Source organism: Sphaeramia orbicularis, chromosome 12 (genome assembly GCF_902148855.1).
Source record: "Sphaeramia orbicularis chromosome 12, fSphaOr1.1, whole genome shotgun sequence".
Lineage (NCBI taxonomy): Eukaryota > Metazoa > Chordata > Actinopteri > Kurtiformes > Apogonidae > Sphaeramia > Sphaeramia orbicularis.
This window is the reverse complement of record NC_043968.1, coordinates 73,320,278-73,342,470: the sequence shown is the minus strand read 5'-3', so window position 1 is coordinate 73,342,470 and position 22,193 is coordinate 73,320,278. Positions and strand designations below refer to the sequence as shown.

The following is a 22,193-nucleotide window of genomic DNA, read 5'->3' as shown; positions in this document are numbered from 1 at the left end:
AAAAGGAAAGGAAATGACTTGCTCTCTACCTGTAATGCAACCCCCAACGCATCCAAAGTGTTACTGTTTGAACATAACATCAAGGTCATATCATAATAAGTAGCAGGACTTTTATTAAGGAGATGAATATTTTCTTGGACTATTAGCAGAATCTGTCAAACGTCATGTAGTTCAGTCTGTGTTGTATAATTACCATGTCAGAAGTCTTTACTGAGAATGACCACTGGTTTTAACTCATGGTTATTATATTATCATGATCCAACAGAACAGTTCTCTAAGTAAATGAAGTTAAGACTAACACAAGCATTAATCCAATGTATTACAAAGTTTAACAAAATTTTCTGAAAAACTGCCAAACTTCCATCGGAATATTAAGATTGATAGCTTAATTCTTCTTATTTAACATATTTAATGTCCGAAGCAGATATTTTCTAAAAGAATTGTAGAGCAGTGTTCTCGATGCATCTTAAGGATTGTATTCTCAGTTTTCGATAATAATGTTCAGTTACTTCTTCATCAGTTAATACAAATTATGAAATCTTAACTCCTTCTTATGAAGAATGGGTTTTAAATAAAGTCTGGCAAACTGTTGGAGTATCTGGGAACTCAGACTGCAACTGCCTGAAATAGACCTAATAAGGCAGTGTTTTTCAACCTTGGGGTCGGGGCCCCACGTGGGGTCACCTGGAATTCAAATGGGGTCGCCTGAAATTTCTAAAATAAAAACTTACTAATAAAAAATATATGGTGAGTTGACAGAGACAATCACAATACATAAAAGACATGACCAAGGAAAAAAAATTCTCACTTTGTGCAGCAATCTACACCTGGCTTTTCTGCCTCCATCCATAATAATATACATTATATAGCCTAAATGTCATCTTAAATGAACGTTTATTTGCAACCCAGTATAGCAAACTATTACACGATCAAAACCAAATTAATTTTAGCAAAAAAAAAAGTCTCCCTTTTGAATGTCTGGGGTCACCAGAAATTTGTAATGTTAAAATAGGGTCACGGGCCAAAAAAAGGTTGGGAATCACTGTAATAAAGACTTTTGAGATCATTGCTGTGCATGTACTTTGGATATGCTACATATTTCATACAACCTGTATATGAACTGTGCTGGACTGTTATAATTTTGAAAATGTTCCATAAAAAGAATGAATTTTAAATGATGACATTACGACAGTCTGTAATCCGTCTGTACATCCATCTGCAGGCAGTGCATCATAAACAGAGATGGGATCCATAAAAATATAAAATAATTTGTTTTCATGTAGCAGCTCTAAGAAAGGCCACGCCACCTGAAATAAACATGTCAAACTACATTCTGTTACCCAGTGTCTGCCTGATACAGCACCACCACAGACTAGGAAAAGGAGACAGAATGAGTTTCACTTAATCATGTTGTTAACCATGTAAATCAATTTTGGGGTGAATTTAAAGTGCACAGTTGTCAATACAATGCATAGCAATGAAAATGAAATTCACCACACAAACTCCATCAGACAAAATACATGCGAGTGTGTGCACGCCTGGTCTCAAAACACAGAACTAAACCAAACTGAACCAGAACCAGCAGCCTCTGAAACCAGCAGTCACTACTGCACCACAGAAATGAACCCAACGTAATGACATATGATGAGGGTTTATTTTATTATATAGCAGAATGTTTTATGGTAGTTTTCATTCTATTCTACTTAGTTTTTATACATTTTATATTATTTTCATGCTGCAAACACAGATCTGGGTATGTCTATTGATTGAATGACAATAAAACTGAGTCTGAAAAATGTTAATGTCAACAAATCAGCAGTAACTTCTGAAGTTAAAGGTGAGGGAGACTTTCGTGACCAATTTTTCATCAAATCTGTAAATCCTCAGTCATAGCCTAAGTATCACGAATCTGTAAGTCTTTCTGTGATTACTCACCTGAATCTCTTGCATTACGGTGAACAATTTTCAAGTGCCATCCACCATAAACAGACTGTGTTTACAAACCGACCCGGGAGGTAGCTTGGGCATCTTCGGAATTTTGTCGCGACATGCACTGTGGGAAATGGAGGTTCGCGCAGCCACCTGACAGCAGCAGCGCAACCATATGGTATCATATGGAAGAAACAAACACACTGAAATGGCTGGAGGAATATGCAGAGGGAAGGGAGCTCCTGTCGTTTCCCATCGTGTCTGTTCCAGCTGCTGCTGTCAGGTGGCTGCGTGAGCCTTCGCTTCCTTCAATGCACGTCGCGACAAAATTCCGAAGACGCCCGAGTGATCTCCTGGCTCAGTTTGTAAACACAAAGACTGTTTATGGTGGATGGCACTTTGAAATAGTTCACCGTAATGCAAGAGATTCAGGGGAGTAATCACAGAAAGACTTACGATTCGTAAAATGTAATGATCCGAGTACGGTGACTGAACCCAAATGCAAGACCCGGAAGCAGACGTAAAGTTTACAGTGTTTATTACACACAGGTTTAACAGACAAGTCTTGGATAGTGATTGAACACAGATTCTTGAGGTCACAGAGTTCAGGGTTCTTTCACGGGGTTTGTGAAGTGGACCAGAGACGGAACCTCACAGCCCGGACCTAAACACACGTCAGTATCCGACTAGGGAAGAGCAGAGGGATGTCAGAAACAGACCAGGTCATACATGGAAAGGCAGACGGACAGGCAACAGTACATGGGGGGCAGACAAGCTCACGTACCAGTAAACAGGCAAAAGGTCAAACACCTGTTGAGGCAACAGCAGCTGAGGCACAGACAGGGGTCGGGCAAAAGGCAGAGGTCCAGAAAACAATCCAGGTCGAAAAAACAGGCAAACAGGATCCTTAAAACCGCTGGTAAGTGACACACAAGGCGATACGAACAGGCACAGGACAGGGGAAACACAGGGCTTAAATACACAAGAGGGAGGGAAGACAATGAGACACAGGTGGAGCAAATCAGGGCGGAGACAGGTAATCAGGAACAGGTGAAACAATCAAGGAGGGGAAGTAAAGACACCAGACACGACACATGAGGGAAACTTAACAAAATAAAACAGGAAATGACAGACAAAACACACAAGACGACAAAACCAGACTAATGTCTGGTGGCAGACGTGACATAAAACTGAGGATATGACTGAGGGATTTACAGATTTGATGAAAAATTGGTCACGAAAGTCTCCCGCACCTTTAACAGATGTTCTGTGTGTGTCTGTGTGTTTATTATAGTGACAGAAACTGGTCTGTATCTCTGCTCCTGAATCATTTGTCTAATGAGGAGAAAATGTATTCATTACTGAGCAGTTATCAGAGCAAAAACACAACACTGACATCCGAGAAAGCTTCAACATCTGTGAGTCATGGTAAGGAGATATTTGTGTCTGTCCGTTAGTGCATCTGTGCAAAATTCTAATACTTCAATGTAAAATGGAATCATTTACCATGTCAATGTCAACCACAGTTCAATGCAATAGGGCGACGTATCTTTACAAGTTTATCGTGTAGTCCAGGGGTCTCCAACCGATGGCTCCTGGGCCAAATGTGGCTCTTTAGTCTGTCTCTATGACTCCCCTTGTCAAAAAAACATACGGAGCATTTTGAAATGAACTGAATGAACTATTACTTTTTAACATTGTTATCGGCTTAAATCAATTATAACATTGTCCATCTGCAAAAATGTGCGGGCTACACACAGAATAAAATAATTTTTGACACCAAATAAACCAAAATGTATGTCACACTACATTATTTTCTTGCCAAATTTAATACAAGGTTATCAATTTGCATTTGTTAGTAGTCTGGCTGTTTAAAAGTCAGCCCATATACATGAAAGTTGATTTTTTTATCCATTACACAATGTAATCTTGTTTGGGAAATAGTGTGCATCGTTAAAAAATTGTACATATCTTGAATGTTTTCTTTATTGTACTTGTGTAATTTCATAAATACACCAAGCATTGCATTGTTGTATTGGAAATACAAAGTTGAATAATAAATTAATCCCAAATAGGCTACAGAAGACAGCCACATCAAAATGTAGATGAGTTTAAAAATTATTTTGATGGCTCCCGGTCCCATTTTTTTCTTCTTTTTTGAGTCAAAAATGGCTCTATATATTGTAAAGCTTGCAGATCCCTGGTCTAGTCTGAGGCTGAAAAATCAAAATGAGCACTAGTATAGTATAATTTGGATGTACACAGACTCTCAACTGTTGATTTACTGTTTCAGTGCAGACGTTTGCATCATGATGCGTCTTAAAATCGAGACATTTCCACACCTCTGATTTAGGAGATTTCTTTTGTGCTTAGTAATGGTCTTGGTGTTTAACACATTTCCTCCTCCACACTCAAGACACAAGCTGCATCAAACTGTCTGATTTATTAATCTGATCAATACATGATTAGAACAACTTTGTACACAGATTAAAGGTTGGTATCTCCGTTTGCAGAAATGCACTGACCGAGATGGAACATATGTTGAAAAATGAACATAACTTAAACCATTTTTTCCAACTGTCCTTTTTCCACCAGCGTCTGGTAACATCTGGTATTCAGTTGTCATCTACATACTGTATATGTGGAGGTGGGCAGAGTATCATGTTCTCACCTACAGTACTGGAGGCAGTAACCTTGGCTGGAAACCATGTAATTATCACGGAAACTCTGAAAATGAGTCTGACTGAAAAATTGTTGGTTTTGGATCTTTCCTTTTTTCTATGTTAGGTGTTAAGAGCTGTTCATTTTACTCTCATATGTTAATAATATCAACTAGTTTGACACCAGATAGTCAATTAGTCATCAGAATCAGAATACCTAATTAATCAAATGGGGAAATTATTTGGGTGTTACAGTCGCTCCAATCAAGTATCATAAAACGTAGCAGGAAAAGAAATGATCAATACAACAGAAAAAGGAAAATAAATACATATATAAAGCTCTAAATATACAAAATGTATATATAGATCTGAATATATACAAATATACATATTAAAACACACTATTAAGACACAAAATTAGAATAACAGTTTGTACAATATGTTCTAGACAATATATTATCAATATTACAACACTGATCTACAATTTCTCAGAAATATCTGCTTCAGACATTAAATGTGTGAAATCTTACATGCTTAATAAGATGAATCAGAAAACAAATGGCCAAGTGCTGGTTAGTTCATGTTTTCAATATATATGATGGTGTTATTCCACATCTATGTTAGTTTATGTACATTTATACAATGGATTTATAAATGTTCCACTGGTAGAACCTGTAAAGTGAATGTAATGTCATGTGCAGACAGTGTTTTGAAGTAGATCTTTAGCTCTGAGACAAACATTCCTTTTAAATAAACCCATTCTGTCGTTAATTCTCAGAATTTCACATTTTGGCCCAAGACTGTAGAAACTACAACCAACCAGCGCTTTGGACTCAGTTTTTTGTTATTAGTGACTATAAGTGATTAGTGTGTTTCTTATTTGAAAAATAGATTAAGCCATAAAGACCCAGTTGTGGTAGTTCCTAAATGAGTTCTCTCTATGTTTAACCTTTCTCAACTGATTTATCACCATTTATTATAATATTATCCTCTGTATTTTGCATTTTTAGGTGAAAATCATGTATTTTCCTATAATTATTTTACTGATCATGTTGACATTCATAAAAGCTCAGATTAAAGTTGAGGGTTATTATATCAAAATCAGAGAAAACTGAAGAAAAAAAAAAAAAATTTAACCTCCAGAGACCCGGGAAATGTCAGCAAAGTACAAGCTTTTTTTGTTTTTCATTAAATAAGTGCCTATATTGGAAACATCATGATGCAACAGGTTTTTCAGATGCAGTTTTTAAAATTTTTATAGAATGTCCTTTGTTGTGGACAGTTTTCTTTTCTTTTCTTTTCTTTTCTTTTTTTTTTTTTTTTTTTTTTGTATAAAGTTGTGAATCTCTTGTCCACAAATGTGGACAGAAAACCCATAGTTGGGTCTTAGGGGGTTAAAATATATCATTATCTGAACATAAACCTAGTGTGTCCATCCACTGTATTTGATCCAACTCCATGAGTTTTACTGGTGAATCAATGTAGTAGAACAGTGGTTTCTCAAACTTTTTACAGTGGAGTACCCCCTGAAATAGGCTATACTTTTTTTTAGCCAAGTACCCCAACTTTGCTTCAGCATTTTTGAAAAAATTAGGCAAAATTTATTTTTGTGCCAAAGGTGTCTGTTGATATTTTCAAACTTTGTAAACAAACAACAGATATTTAACTGTAACATATAAAAAATAGCACATTTTTTAACTGAAAAGTGCCCTCTTTCATTGATATGAAAAATAAATAAACTGGTCATTAATTAATAAATGAACCTTTTATCTACAAAAAATAATTACTTAGCTGTTTAAAGTAAAAAATATATCATTAACTGAATGAGTCATTGATCAAACTCAAGTTTAACTACTTTTATTCTGGAAGTATTTTACTGGTAGATGAGTGTAATTAACCCTTTCATGCATGAATTATGAGAACCTTAATCATGATTTTTTTTTTTACAGAATGTTTTTATTCCTCTTAAATTTGGCATTAATTGTACAGCTTTTTTATGTTTTAAATCTATTCTTGTATTTTATTCTTTTATTTAGGTTTTATCTATTCTTCTGTATTTTTATCTATCTATTTTATTTTATTTCATTTTATTATTATTTTATTTATTTATTTTTTTACAGTTGTTCTATGTCTTTTCATCTATTCTTGTATTTTACTGTGTTATTATTTTCTGTACAGTACTTTAATCCACTGTGCTTTACAATAAAGTAGGATTGGATTGGATTTAACCTTTTCATGCACGAGTTATGAGAACCTTTGTCAATATTTGTTTCTTGAGTGATTTTATTCCTCTTTAGGCATAAAAAAACAATGCAATTGAAATTTTTTAATGAACCTATTTTTCATGGAGTAACAAAAATGTCCACTCAGCTGGATACCATGCGTTTAATTTTTGAAGCAAAGAAACCCAACATCAGAAAGTGGTATACTGTGTGAAAAACTATGAAATAAAATTTTTTGTGTGCCACTAATCTGATGTTTTCTCACATTTAATATACTCTGATACTAGTTATTATTCACTATCACTCAGATAATATGCAAAAAAAAAACCAACTAATTTTTGTCTAAAAAAAACTGTTAATTACAGTCTAATAACATTTAGCAACTGATTTACACTAAAACCTGTTACTGCAGATCAGGTTTATCTAGAACAGCAAAGTTACAGTACTGGTATGAATTGCAGTGTTTGGGTTGGTGCATAATCATCCACTGTGTTGGCTGATATGGAACTAAAACAACAAACCCATGAACATACAATAGAACAGCTGGAGAATAGTGTCACTGTGGTGACCACTATGCATGAAAGGGTTTAAAGAAATATACATAATAAGTGTGCAAAAATATTGTTGTGTGTAATTATAATTATTTTATAAGGTGGAGTCAAACTGTCAGGTCAATGGTAGTACTGGAGTCAGACCAGTTGGCAGAGCCTCAATAAAACTATATCTCTCCACTGCAAACAAATAAAATGGGAAAATTAAAAGCACTGCACTTAAATGGGAAAGAACAAAAGGTAAGAGCACTAAATATTACTGCAGCTGGGAGAAAAGACAGAACTATTTCTGTTTGTGTGGCCTTCCTCTAAAGTTGGCAGATCCTAGACTAAACTGTGCCGCAGCTGAAATTATTCCTTAGAAAAAAAAAAAACTCTTGGAGGCCTTGTTCTGTTAAGTTGCATGCAAGAGACCGCCGTGCCTAGAAATACTGCCGCCACAAAGCCACAGGGCAGGAGGGGACTGTCCGCCTCACATTTGCAGCCCAGACTCAAAAACGGTGAGGGCAAAATTAAAGGCAGGCTTTTCATGTAATTGCACATGGATGTGCCCACTGCCCACGGTTTTGACCCCGGCTCTTGGGCTCTAATGAAGGGTTGAGAGCTTGAACAAGGCAAACCCTGGCAAAGTAATGGCTACTGTGAAGCTGGCCAAATAGATTTTGTAATGTGCTTATAATGCTAAAGCACAGGGCTCTTATCTTTATTCTATCCGGCCACTTTCATTTAACCGTTACTTCACCACTTTGAATAGAGAGGCTATTATGTTACAAGTCACATCAAATGCATTACAGTCAATCACTAACGTCCTTATAATACTTTACAGCATAAGCACACGCTGCTTTATATTGCATTATGATTAATAATGAATCGGTTGATACGTTTAGGCACCGAGTCAAGAGTTGTTAAATGCTCTAGATATGAAGATAGTGGGATCGGTGCATAAAGCTACCACTCTACCTATATTGCAGTATTTTATTTTTTGTGTCAGCATCAGATAATGTCAAATCATTTGAAGTCCAGGGCAGGCTGTAACTGAGCAGTGGAAACTTTCCCCAAAGAATAGTTTTACCAGCAGTGTGGCCGACTGTTGAGTATGAGAGAGGGAAAGTTAACCCTTTCATGCATGATTTATCAGAACCTCTGCCGAGATTTTTGTCCTGAGTGTTTTTATCCCTCTTTAGGCGTGAAAAAAACAATGTGATTGAAATTTTTTTATAACCCTATTTTTCATGGAGTTACAAAAATGCTCACTCAGCTGGACGCCATGCTTTAAAGCAAAGAAACTATCATCAGAAAGTAGTAGTAGTAGTAGTAGCAGTAATTTATTTATCCATTTAACAAAACATGATATATACATACATACAGTTTGGATTTCTATATTAAACATGGGCAAAAAGGCGAAGGCTGAAGCAACAGCTCATTTATGCCTAAGAAGTAAAGTTACAGAAACAAAACAAGATAACAAGATGGCACAGCTTTAAACAATAATGTAAGGCTCAGAAGTTAAAATAATTTATGTTGAAGGAATGTAAGGTTTAACAATGGAGTAAATTACAGGGAATAAGTTAATTCCGGTATTTGTTAAAAAAAAAAAAAAAAAAAAAAAAAAAAAAATATATATATATATATATATATATATATATATATATATATATATAGACAGTTTTTACACAAATAACTATTTACATTTATGTTGTAGAATTATTATTTACACATATACACATTTAATTATTTTCATTTGTTGTCTATAAGCAGCTAAAATAACTTGTTGAATGTGCCTTTTCTAAATCACTTCACATTTACCGATCTAGGTACTGTTAGTTCCTGATTGGCTGGTTCGGTCATGTGAGATGTTGTTTTCAGGAAGTGTTGTAGCTGTCACAGCACACGAAAAGTAAAGCACTGATGTATGAAGAAGTCTGTCTCCATCCTGCCCTCTCATTTTATAAAGAATGAACTATTAACCACCAACGAACCCTCACGTTACAATAATATAAAACAAATAATATAATCTAAGCAAAATCTTAGATTCATACTGATAATTGGCTTACTTTATCCTAATATTTTATATTTATTGAATACCTTTAAATAGCTTTAAACATGTTTTTAAATGTGGTGAGTGATGTGCATGTTTTTAATTCTTCATCAAAAGTGATCTACTGTGTGAAAACGATGAAATCAAAACATATTTCATTCAGCTAATCTGATGTTTTCTCACATTTTAACATTCTCTAATACTAGTTATTACTCACTTCATGGAGATAATATACAACAAAAAAAGTCTTTGAATAAGAAAACTGTTACTTACAGTCTAATAAAAATTAGCAATGGATTTACACTCAAACATGTTACTGCAGATCAGGTTTATCAAGAACAGCACAGTTACAGTAATGGTATGAATTACAGTTTATGGGATGGTGCATAAGCATTCACTGTGTTGGCTGATATGCAACTAAAAGAACAAAACCCATGAATATACAGGAGAACAGCTGTAGAATAACTGTCCGCTGTAGTGACCAGTATGCATGAAAGGGTTAAACTGTGCAGGGTTTTGAAATGAGGGGTTACAGCTTGTAGGTTTATACTTAAATAATATGGCATTATAATAGCAGGAAATCACACATATGGTGCATTAATGATCTGCGCTACAACTTCTGAAGCTGGAAACCTGTGGCTTCCAGAGAGGCTTTAATTACTGTTTTACAAAGATGACAGTCACATTCAACCTCCCTTCAAAACCATACGAGCGCTCGTCCTGAAGAGTAACATTATAGTGAGGGTGGTCCTGCAGCAGTGAAAACCCTCCACCCATGTGCTCCTCTTCAGTAGTCTATGAATACACACAGACATAGACTCATTCTAACCACATATTATGGGTTTGTACTTGCTGATGGTTTCATTTTTGGCCCAAAGTTTATGTAAATGCAGATGCTAGCTCCACATCACTGTAGCTTTTACTGAAAAAAACCAAGGTTTTTCCAACCATGTTCCCCTGGTCTGTTAATCCATCTTGCCTTGACGTCGACCGACTCTGTGATTGGTCCCAGATTTGCTGCGGGTCCAGAGTAACTATTTGGCTTTTTTTTCCTTGAGATTTTCCCATTGCTGCTGGCACAATGTGACCTGCAGGAAATGACTGGGAATTGTGACTGTAACAATGCAAATGGACCGGTGCCAGACCACAGGCGTTTATTCAACCACTCTAAACATTCCCCCGGGTTAATAACCACAGACACTGGAAGGGATCAGGCATCTGCTGTTTAATGATTCGGTTTGTGTCATAGTACAGAATGTGCGACTTTCAGAGGAAACTGCAAGCAACTAAAAGAAATAAGATTTTTAGTTTTTAATTCACACTAGTCTCTTTTCCATTGGACATATGTGCAAAACTTTACCGATATTTACTAAATGTCGAAAATACAGATGGGTAATGTCGGTTTTTCCATGAAATCACAAATGTTTTTTTATTCATCATCACAAGATGACACAAGAAGTCATTCCATAAACATAGCAATGAATGTAAATATCATGTTGATTTACAGATATATTCATTATTATTATATATTTCCCCTCTATCTCGTACTAAATTAAAAATTGATTCTGTTTCCTGGTGTGTCCACACATACTGCACCATGTTTCTTTTAAAACTCTTCTTCTTCGCTTGCTGTAACATCCGTCAACATCCGTTTTTTTTTGTTTGTTTGTTTTGTATTCACATGACACCAGTTGCGGAAAAAGGTCTTTCCATTGCAGTTTTGTATGATATACCAATTGCGCTATGCCCGAAAAACCACCTCTTGCCGGCGCAAAAACTTTTACTCAAAAACGAGAGTTTTGGTGAAATTGTCGTTTTTCCATTAGGTACATTTTTATGCACAAGTTATATTTGCGCAATTTGAGGGTCAGTGAAAAGCGACTATTGATGCACACATCACCAATGCAAACAATGCACCTTATTCCTGCATAAAGACCCAACATTCACCATCGACCAAAACCATCTACTGATGTTTAATACCTATTGATCCACCAATCTTATCAATACATGTGAATAATTGGTGTAAAATACAGTTTGTCGTCTTTTCATGGTCATCAGATATGGCCCATTTGGACGTTTAGAGGCTCCGTAGTTACCATGGAAACACCGTCATCTTCGACAGCATTGATTCACCAGTAAAACCCATGGAGTAACCCCCAGCTTTAAAGTAAGTTTTTATGAACATCTACCTGATCAGTGAATTAACCCTTTCATGCATGAATTATGAGAACCTTAATCAAGATTTTTTTTCCTGAGTGTTTTTATTTCTCTTTAGAAAATTATCTTATGAGCATTGTTGCTGTTTTTGATTTGTTTATTTGTTTGATTTTCCCTTTGTTTATGTTTGTGTTGTTGTTGTTTTTCTGTCCACAATGTCTTGTTAACTATCACAAATTAAAAAAAAAAAAAAAAAGGAAAAGAAAAAAAGAAAATCATCTTACGAGCCTATTTTTTATGGAGTTCCAAAAATGTCCACTCAGCTGGACACCATGTGTTCAATTTTTGAAGCAAAGAAACACGTATTTACTGATATATTGTGTGAAAACTATGAAAGTTACTCTTTCGGTGATTCTGTCTTATTTTAAGTGCGATGACATATTTGGACTAGAAATGAGAAAAATACACATGGTAAGATTTAGATTTTTTCCAGTGTATGTAGGTCAGGGGTGTCAAACATGCGGCCCGGGGGCCAAAACTGGCCCACCAAGGGGTCTGCTCTGGCCCACTGGATGAATTTTTGAAATGCAAAAATTACACTGAAGATAATAACAATCAAGGTTGTTAAATATAGGAAAATACCTTATTTTCACTGAAAAAATGGAGAATACAGAAGATAATACTATAATAAATGTTCAAAAATAACTTAAGAAAGGTCAAATATAGAGAAAGAGTCATTTGGGAACTGCCGCAAAAGTAGCACTGGGTCTTTATGGGTTAAATTCTGGATTTTGATCTCAATAGTCGCGTCACAGTCATATAATGTTTGGATTATCTCTGTAAAATCTTAACATTTCCACAGTGTATATTCTACTGTGTCACTTCTATTTAAAGTCAGTCATCATCTGTGTTTCTGCCTCCCAGAACAGCTCTGACTCCTACTCTTTGCTGCCAGCCCTGCCCATCCTTCCTGGATATGAAGTCATGACAGGAGGACTAGAACAAAGCGTGGACTGCAGTCATCTTAACCTATTCTCGTCCACAGCGTTTCGTCTGTGTCCTGGAGTCCAGTCCATGAACAGAATGACAAAATACTAAATAAACTGCTGCAGGCCAGAGAATAAACTGTGAAACTCTGGTAGTATAATCCATACTTATGATGTGCTGGTAAATATCCAGAGGCGTGATATGCCTTTGTTGCATATTTTCATGAAATTTCCTTGAATTCCTGCCTCTACATATACTTTGCTTTCACAAAACTGTGTCACTGAAATATGCTCAAATATGAATTAATGCTGTAATCCTTTTCTTTGCCTAAATGAAATTTGTTTTAAGGCTGTTGATAGACCACTTGGACCTGGTTAGGAGTAGGGCTTAGATTAGTTTTAGGTTAGGGGAATTAACATTGTTATTACCTCCACCAAGGAGGTTATGTTTTTGCCAGGGTTTGTTTGTTTGTTTGTTTGTTTGTTTGTTAGTAACATAACTGAAAAAGTTATGGACTGATTTTGATGAAATTTTCAGCAAATGTCCAAGTTGTGACGAGTAACAAATGATTAGATTTTGGGAATGATCCTGATTACTGTCTGGATCCAGGAATTTTTAAAAGGATTCTGTATCATTGGGAGATAGGGATATTTTCCACATATGTATGTGTAACTCCACAATGAATGGTCAGAGTGCTTGGTAAAAAAACAAAAAAACAAAATTAGTTCCCAACAGGTTCTACAAGATATTTCAGATTGATCTGGATCCTCACAAAATTCTGGATACCATGATCCAGAACAGGAAAAAATAGTAGAGTTTTGGAATTTTCATCCTAACAAGGAAACAAATTATGGTATTGACGTGCAATAAACACCAAAAATATAGCCATGACAGTGTGAAATCTGAAGTGTGCCAGTTTTCAACAACTATGGAGGTAGATCCAGGAGAAAACCACCATTTCTGAAAAAGTGATTTTCATTAATTACCTCCACCAAGGAGGTTATGTTTTTGTTGGTGTCGGTTTGTCTGTCTGTCTGTCTGTTTGTGTGCATGATAACTCAAAAAGTTATGGACGGGTTTGGATGAAAATTTCAGGAAATGTTGATACTGGCACAAGGAACAAATGATTACATTTTGGTGGTGATTGGGGGTGGGGTGGGGGTGGGGCGGGGGTGGGGCGGGGGGGCACTGATCTTCCTTGGCGGAGGTCTGTGATCTCCTAGTGCTTTTCTAGTTTCATATGGGTTTGTTTGTCTGTCTGTCTGTTAGCAAGATAACTCAAAAAGTTATGGATGGATTTTGGTGAAATTTTCAGGAAAGTTGATACAATTATTATAATTATAATTATAATTGACATAATTATGATTAAATTATTACAATTTGGTGGTGACTGGGGGGGCTGATCTGCCTTGGCAGAGGTCTGCGCTCTCTAAATGTTTTTCTAGTTCATATTATTATTATCCCATAAAGATCCAGTGCTACTTTTGTGGTAGTTCCCAGATGAATTTTTCTTTATATTTAATCATTTTAGGTGATTTATTACCATTTATGTTAATATTACTCTCTGTATTTAGCATTTTTCAGTGTAAATAATTTATTTTCCTCTATTTAATTTACTGATCATGTAGATGTTCATTAAAGCTCAGAGTAAATTCAAAGGTTATTATCTCATAAAGACTCAGACATCCACTGTCGACTAAAAGCATCTACTGATCTAAACTGTTGATCCAATAATCCTATCAATACATGTAAATAATTGGTGTATAATACAGTTTGTCATCTTTTCATGGTCATCAGATATGACCCATTTGGACATTCAGTGGCTCAGTAATTACCATGGAAACACCATCGTCTTCTACAACATTGTTTCACCAGTTAAACCCATGGAGTTGGATCAATGACAGTGGATGGACACACTGGGTTTATGTTCAGTTAATGAGAGATTTCACGGAACAAATTACTTTTTCTTCTTTTTTTTCTGTTTTGATGTAATGACCTTTGATTTTACTCTGAGCCTTCATGAACATCTACACGATCAGTTAATTAAACACAGGACAATACATGATTTTAATTGGAAAAATAGGACCAATGGCCCTGTAGCTTACTAGCCAAATTAAAAGCTTTGGGAAATGTATCCAGATGCCATTTATTATCACCCAGTTCTGTGTATTTATTATATTACAGAAATAGCCCATGTTTTGGTCATATTCCAATCAGATCTGTAAAAAAAATTCTAATTCCAACTTGATATCATTGATACTTACTGATTTATTGGATCAATCCACTTCCTATCTGTTATAATGGGAAAATGTTTCAAAGTCGCACCAAATCCAGAATCAGATCCGGATTGAAATAATTTCAGTACCTTGTGTTGACATCATCATACAGAAGCTGTATACCAAGTTTGAAGTCAATCAGAACTGGAGTTTGGGAGAAAAAGACGATTGAAATGTTTTCCCCATAAGAGCCCATGTTAAATTTTCCGTCAGTTCCCGGATCCAGAAGAAGATCCTGATCAGCATGTGGCCATTATGTTTTGGTCATCTCCCCATCAGGGCTGGACTGGAGAAATTTACACTGGATATCATTTATATTTACTGAGTTATTGGATCGATCCACTTCCTATCTCTTATAATGGGGAAATTTTTCAAAGTGGCACCAAATCCAGAATCAGATCCAGATCCAAATAATTTCACTAACTTTTGTTGACATCATCATGAAGAAGCTGTATGCCAAGTTTGAAGTCAATCGGAATTGTAGTTTCGGAGAAGAAGACGATTGAAAGTTTTGTAACGGACGACAGACGACGACGACAAACACCGCATGACGACAATAGCTTACGGCCTGTCGGTCGGTAAGCTAAAAAGTGCTAAATTCAGTGTATAATATTATAATAAATGGTGATAAATCATTTAGGAACGGTTAAATAGAGAGAAAAGGGCGATACGGTGGTGCAGTGGTTAGCACTTGTGCCTCACAGCAAGAAGGTCCTGGGTTCGATTCCAACACCAGTCGATGGGGGTGGGATTCTGTGTGGAGTTTGTATGTTCTCCCCGTGTCTGCGTGGGTTCTCTCCGGGTACTCCGGCTTCCTCCCACCATCCAAAGACATGCACTGATAGGTTAATTGGTTAATCTAAATTGCCCATAGGTGTGAATGTGAGAGTGATTGTCTCTATATGTTCAGCCCTGAGATGAACTGGCGACTTGTCCAGGGTGTACCCCGCCTTCGCCCCTATGTAGCTGGGATAGGCTCCAAGCGACCCCCGTGACCCTAGTAAGTGTTAAGACTGATGGTACGAGAACCGGACCCAGATGTAAGACCCACAGACGGAAATACAATTAAAGGGGATTTATTGAATACAGTCAGAGTAAATAATTCACACAAGAAGTAATGGATCTTTCTTCAGTGTGGCTGTGGTGGGGAACCTTCTCGGCTTCGGATTCCAAGAGAACCACTTTACAGCCCTGGTCGGGAGCACACGAGGGGAACCCGACTAGGAAGAAACACAGAAGAGTCAGGGGACAGACCAGGTCATACACGGGTAGACAATCAGACAGGCAAACGTACATGGGGATAGGCAGGCTCACGTACCGATAGTCCAGGCAGGGGTCAAAACCAGGATAAGGCACCAAGGCGGATGAACTGACAGGGGTCAGGCGAATTCTCAGGTGTGATAGACGAACCAGGTCGAAGACAGACGAGCAGGCAGACGAGGGACAGGCAGAGACGGTGGTCGAAGGGCAAAACGGGTCACAACAGGCAGGCGAACAAGCAGGATCCAAAAAACGCTGGTAAGTTAACACACCAAAAGGAGGAAAACGAACTGGCAACAAACAGGGGAAAACACAGGGTTTAAATACACAAGAGGGCGGGAAGACAATTAGACACAGGTGGAGACAATCAGGGAGGAGTCAGGTAATCAGAGCAGGTGGACACAATCAGGGAAGGGAAGTAAAAACACCAGACATGACACATGAGGGAAACTTAACAAAATAAAACAGGAAGTGACACACAAGACAGACAAAACAAGAGAAAGTCCGGGGACTGATATGACAGTAAGGATAAAGCGGGTTCAGAAAATGAATGAATGAATGAATAAATAGAGAGAAAAATTCATTTGGGAATTGCTACAAAAGTCACACTGGGTCTTTATGGGTTATATCAGAAACAGAAAAAAATGGGGAAAAAGTGACTTTTTCAGCAAAGATATCAATAACTGAACGTAAAAACAACTGTCATTGATCCAACTCCATGGGTTTTACTGGTGAATCAATGCTGTAGAAGATGACAGTGTTTCCATGGTAACTACGAAGCCTCTGAACATCAAATGGATCATATCTGATGACCATGAAAAGACGACAAACTGCATTTTACACCAATTATTTACATGTATTGATAAAAATTCATGCATCAACAGGGATTAAACAGTTTAGATCAGTAGATGCTTTTGGTCTCCAGTAGATTTTTTAGTCTTTAAGAGTTAAACAAAGTTAGCTGTAGATTTAATCGACATGTGGCTACTAAGAACCAGATGAACATCATCTATATCCACTGCTAATGTTAGCGCTGTACTGACACCTATTATAAATTCATACGTTTTCTGATGAGCTGTCAGTTATAGTTGTCGTGCGGACCCACCGTGTACTTCAGTTAAAATGAGTTCAAAACTTTACAAAGAGATTAGAGGAAGGAGATGACATTATGGTGCTTTATAAATAACTGATTTCACTTCAACATTTGAAGAAGTCACTGTGGAATGATTAGAAATTCAGTGGTGTATTTATTTCACAAACAAGCACACACAAACAGGACTGACCACATAAAGTTTGCAGAGGAAACAACACTGTCACAAATTACACTGTCACCATCTTAGATCACATCCTCCACACTTCATAGTCTTACTTTTCTGTGAATCCTCTCTAAGAAAAACACGTTAATTTGTTTGCCCTTAAAACACACAGGATCAAATGAGTGTATCGTCAGTTGTTTTGTAGTGGATGTGAGTATGCTTATTGAACATGGCAGATTTAGAAATGAAAATATTCCCTCAGAATGTCCTCCAGATCAGCAGTAAATAGATCATAACAGTAGATATATGAGTTAATAACCTGCAGGATCCACAATCAGATCTGGACCATGTATGAGGAGAACGAAGATAAGGTTGAGATCTACATTGTGTAAAAGTTATAAGTGAAACAAATGAATGATGACATGGAATGAGATTATTAATGAGATAAATTTATGAATAGTAATATTTTTACAATATGACATCTCTTGTTGAAAACAAAACAAAACCCTGAAGTATTGCATCAACTTCCACTGAAATTTTGGATACAAACCTTTAACCCACAAAGACCCAGTGCTAATTTTGAATATTCCTCTATTTTTAACCTTTCTTATGTGATTTATCAACATTTTTTATTAATATTATCCTCTGTATTTTGTATTCTTAATTGAAAATAATGTATTTCCCTAGATTTAATTTTCTGATCATGTACATCAGGGGTGTCAAACTCATTTTAGTTCAGGGGCCACATTCAGCCTAATATGATCTCAAGTGGGCCGGACCAGTAAAATAATATAAATAGTAGGTTAAGAACTTATAAATAATGTCAACACCAAAGTTTTCTCTATGTTTTTGAGTGAAAAAAGTACAAATCCGTAATGAAAATGTTTACGTCTACGAACTGTACTTGAACATAACATTTACAAATATGAACAACCTGAAAATTCAGAAGAAAAATAAGTGCAATTTTAACAATATTATGCTTGAGTTTATCATTTATACATGTGCATCACAACTTACAGATCACAGTGGATTTACAAATACACAAAATATTTAGTAACAGGCAGAATATTGGCAAAATTCTACAGACGTCTTTTAAGAAATTTCATATTGTTCAGGTTATTCACATTTTTTGTAAAAGGATAGTCTGTGAATATAAACATTTTTGTGTAATTTTCCTTTTTTTTTTTACACAAAAAAAAGAAAAAAATTAGCATTTTTCACTGTTTATAGGTTGTTATGATTGTATTTTACTGGTCTGACCCACTTCAGATTGAATTGACCTACAATGATTTTCACATCCTTGATTGTTAATATCTTCATTATAATTTTTGCATTTCACAAATTCATCCGAGGGGCCGGATTGGACCCTTTGGCGGGCCGGTTTTGGCCCCTGGGCCGCATGTTTGACACCTGTGATGTAGATGTTCAGAAAACTTCACATTAAAGTTGAGGGGTTTTCTATCAAAACTGAAGAAAAAGTGACTTTTTAGTAAAAATCTATCATTAATTGAACATAAACCCAGTGTGTCCATCCACTGCCATTGATCCAACTCCATGGGTTTTACTGGGGAATCAATGTTGTAGAAGATGATGGTGTTTCCATGGTAACTACTGAGCCTCTGAATGTCCAAATGGGTCATATCTGATGACCATGAAAAGATGAAGAACTGCTTTGTGCATCAATTATTTACATGTATTGATAGGATTAGTGGATTAACAGGTATTAAACAGTTTAGATCAGTAGATGCTTTTGGTCTCCAGTGGATGTTTGGGTCTTTAACCCCTTCATGCATAGTGGTCACTAGAGTGGACAGTTATTCTACAGCTGTTCTTTTGTATGTTCATGGATTTTGTTGTTTTAGTTTCATATCAACCAAACAGTGGATGCTTATGCATCACCCCATACACTGCAATTGATAACATTACTGTAACTTTGCTGTTCTTGATAAATGTGATCTAACATGTTTGAGTGTAAATCAATTCCTCGTTATTGTTATTAGACAGTAATTAACACAAAAGTTTTTTTTTTTTTTGCATATTTATCTCCATGAAATGAGTAATAACTAGAATTAGAGTATGTTAAAATGTAAGAAAATATCAAATTAGCACCAGTTAAATGTTTTTATTTCATAGTTTTCACACAGTATATCTGTAAATGCATGTTTCTTTGCCTCCTCAAAAATTAAATACATGGTGTCCAGCTTAGTGGACATTTTTTTCAACTTCATGAAAAATAGCTTCATAAAAAAATTATTTGCTTTTTTTTTGTGTGTGTGTGTGTGTGTGTGTGTGTGTTTTTTTTATGCCTAAAGAGGAATAAAATCACTCAAGAAAAAATCTTGATTAAGGTTCTCATAATTCATGTATGAAAGGGTTAAGGGTTACACAAAGTTAGCTGTAGCTCTAATCGACATGTAGCTACTGAACCACCTTCACATAAACGGACATTTTATCACATCATGAACACCGTATGTATAAACTATAAACTATAAACTAGAGAAATATCTGTGGGTGTATACTTACGAGCATAATTTGGTGACCCTTTAAAAAATAGCAGAATTGGGTGATTATTTTTGTGGTAAAGATGTAAATACAGCCTCTGTAGGACATGGAAAAACTGCAATATTAACAGCAACATTTCTGGATAGTTACTTTCTATTTCAGAAAGTGAAAAAACAAAATCTCCTAAAAGGGTTTAACTTTAAGAACATGATGAGCAGGATAGTGTTTCAAACACTTTGAGAGAAAAAAAAAAGTTATTTCCTGTTGGGGAAAATATTTATGTCACTTCCTGAAAATGGTCTAAGTGGAAGGTAAGAGCCTTGGTGCATACTAACAGGGTGGAAAAGGAGGTCAAGGATACAGTAAATAAAGGGAATGGTCCAAAAAAACTAAAGTTTCACTGGGTTGAAACATCTCATTGAAGGCACATTATCCTCATCTATGTCAGATATTCATAATCCGGTTTGTTTACCACTTCCATAACATCCAGTCAGTAAACATAGGATTAAAATACTGTTCCCTGAATCAGGAGGATGTCACATGGAAAAGCAGATGGTGGTTAAAAACACAAAACACCAAAATATACACATAGAGTTTATAGTAACATGTATAAGTACTGTAATGTGAAAAATCCTACATTAGGTTTAGTGTTTTATTAAAGTCCTAATGTCCACACATATGCATTTGTCTCTGTGTTTAGATCTGATATATGTGAAGTTTGAACGGCAGGAAAAGAACAGTTTCAGACTAAAACAGCTTCTATAAACCACAGTGGTTATATTTAGTGTGACCTCCCTTTGCACTTCACGTCTTTAACCTTTTTGTTCAAACAATATGAGATTCATTGCATTAATGTTTTATACCTGGTTTCATTCAACACACGTCAGATGTTTGTATTCATTTGTGCTGCTTCTTGTCACAGAGAACATTAGGTCAGTTTGGAGGTTTTTATCATTTCATGATTTATAGTTCTTATTAACCCTTTCATGGATGAATTATGAGAACCTTAATCAAGATTTTTTTTTTTCCTGAGTGTTTTTATTCCTCTTTACGCATGAAAAAACAATGTGATTGAAATTTTTTTATGAACCTAGTTTTCATGGAGTTACAAAAATGTCCACTCAGCTGGACGCCATGCGTTTAATTTTTAGCTTACCAGCTGACAGGCTGTAAGCTATCGTCGTCATGCGGCGTTGTTGTCTGTCGTCTGTTACAAAAATTTCAATCGTCTTCTTCTCCGAAACTACAATTCCAAATGACTTCAAACTTGGTATAGTTTTGGCTTCAAACTTTGCTTCTTTATGATGATGTCAACAAAAGTTAGTGAAATTATTTTAAATCTGGATCTGATTCTAGATTTGGTGCGACTTTGAAAAATTTTCCCATTATAGCAGATAGGAAGTGGGTTGATCCAATAAATCAGTAAGTATCAATGATATCAAGTTGGAATTAGAATTTTTTACAGATCTGATTGGAATATGACCAAAACATGGGCTATTTCTGTAATATAATGAATACACAGAACTGGGTGATAATAAATGGCATCTGGATACATTTCCCATAGCTTTTAATTTGGCCAGTAAGCTACAGGGCCATTGGTCCGTTTTTTTAAGCAAAGAAACATGCATTTACTGGCATATTGTGTGAAAACTAAGAAATAAAAACATTTTTAATGCTTCTAATCTGATGTTGTCTCACATTTTAACATACTATAATACTAGTTATTACTCACTCAGATAATATAAAAAAAAAAATCAGGTTTATTAAGAACAGGAAAGTTACAGAAATGGTATGAATTGCAGTGTAACGGATGATGCATAAGCGTCCATTGTGTTGGTTGATATGCAAGTAAAACAACAGAAACCATGAATATACAAGAGAACAGCTGAAGAATAGTTGTCCACTGTAGTGACCACTATGCATGAAAGGGTTAAACCCCTTTAGCCCTATCAGCCCGCCCATGGGCCAAAAAAATTATATTAATATTCATCTACTACAAAAATATAATAAATCAGGACAATGAATTTTTTTTCAACTTTTGCTCAAAGTTTAGACCCTAACGTTAATAAAAATACATCAAAAGTGTATTTTAGTGCAAACTTTAATGTTCAAACATGATTTTTAATCTTTGTGGGGTGAAATATATGCTATTAAAAATCTCCGACATGAACAATGAATTTATGCATATCATCGTCAATCCAGACGAAAAAAAAAACAGGCGAGGATAAAAAATTCTAATTTCTCTTTTAGTTTGTTACATTTCATTCAGGCATAGTAATAGATACAATATTTTAGACAACCGGAATAGATTCTGTGAGGTCTCTAAATGTCCATAGACACGAAGAACATCCATAT

The 22,193-nt window shown here is 35.8% G+C and overlaps 1 long non-coding RNA gene across 1 annotated transcript in view; it reads left to right on the top strand.

Moving 5' to 3' along the window:
* Window positions 1–397: 397 nt before the first annotated feature.
* Window positions 398–22,193, top strand: part of LOC115430805 (uncharacterized) — a 636,483-nt gene continuing 614,687 nt past the window's right edge. Inside the window, exon 1 of the long non-coding RNA XR_003936988.1 lies at window positions 398–452. This is a non-coding gene — a long non-coding RNA (uncharacterized LOC115430805). The remainder of the gene's footprint in view (window positions 453–22,193) is intronic.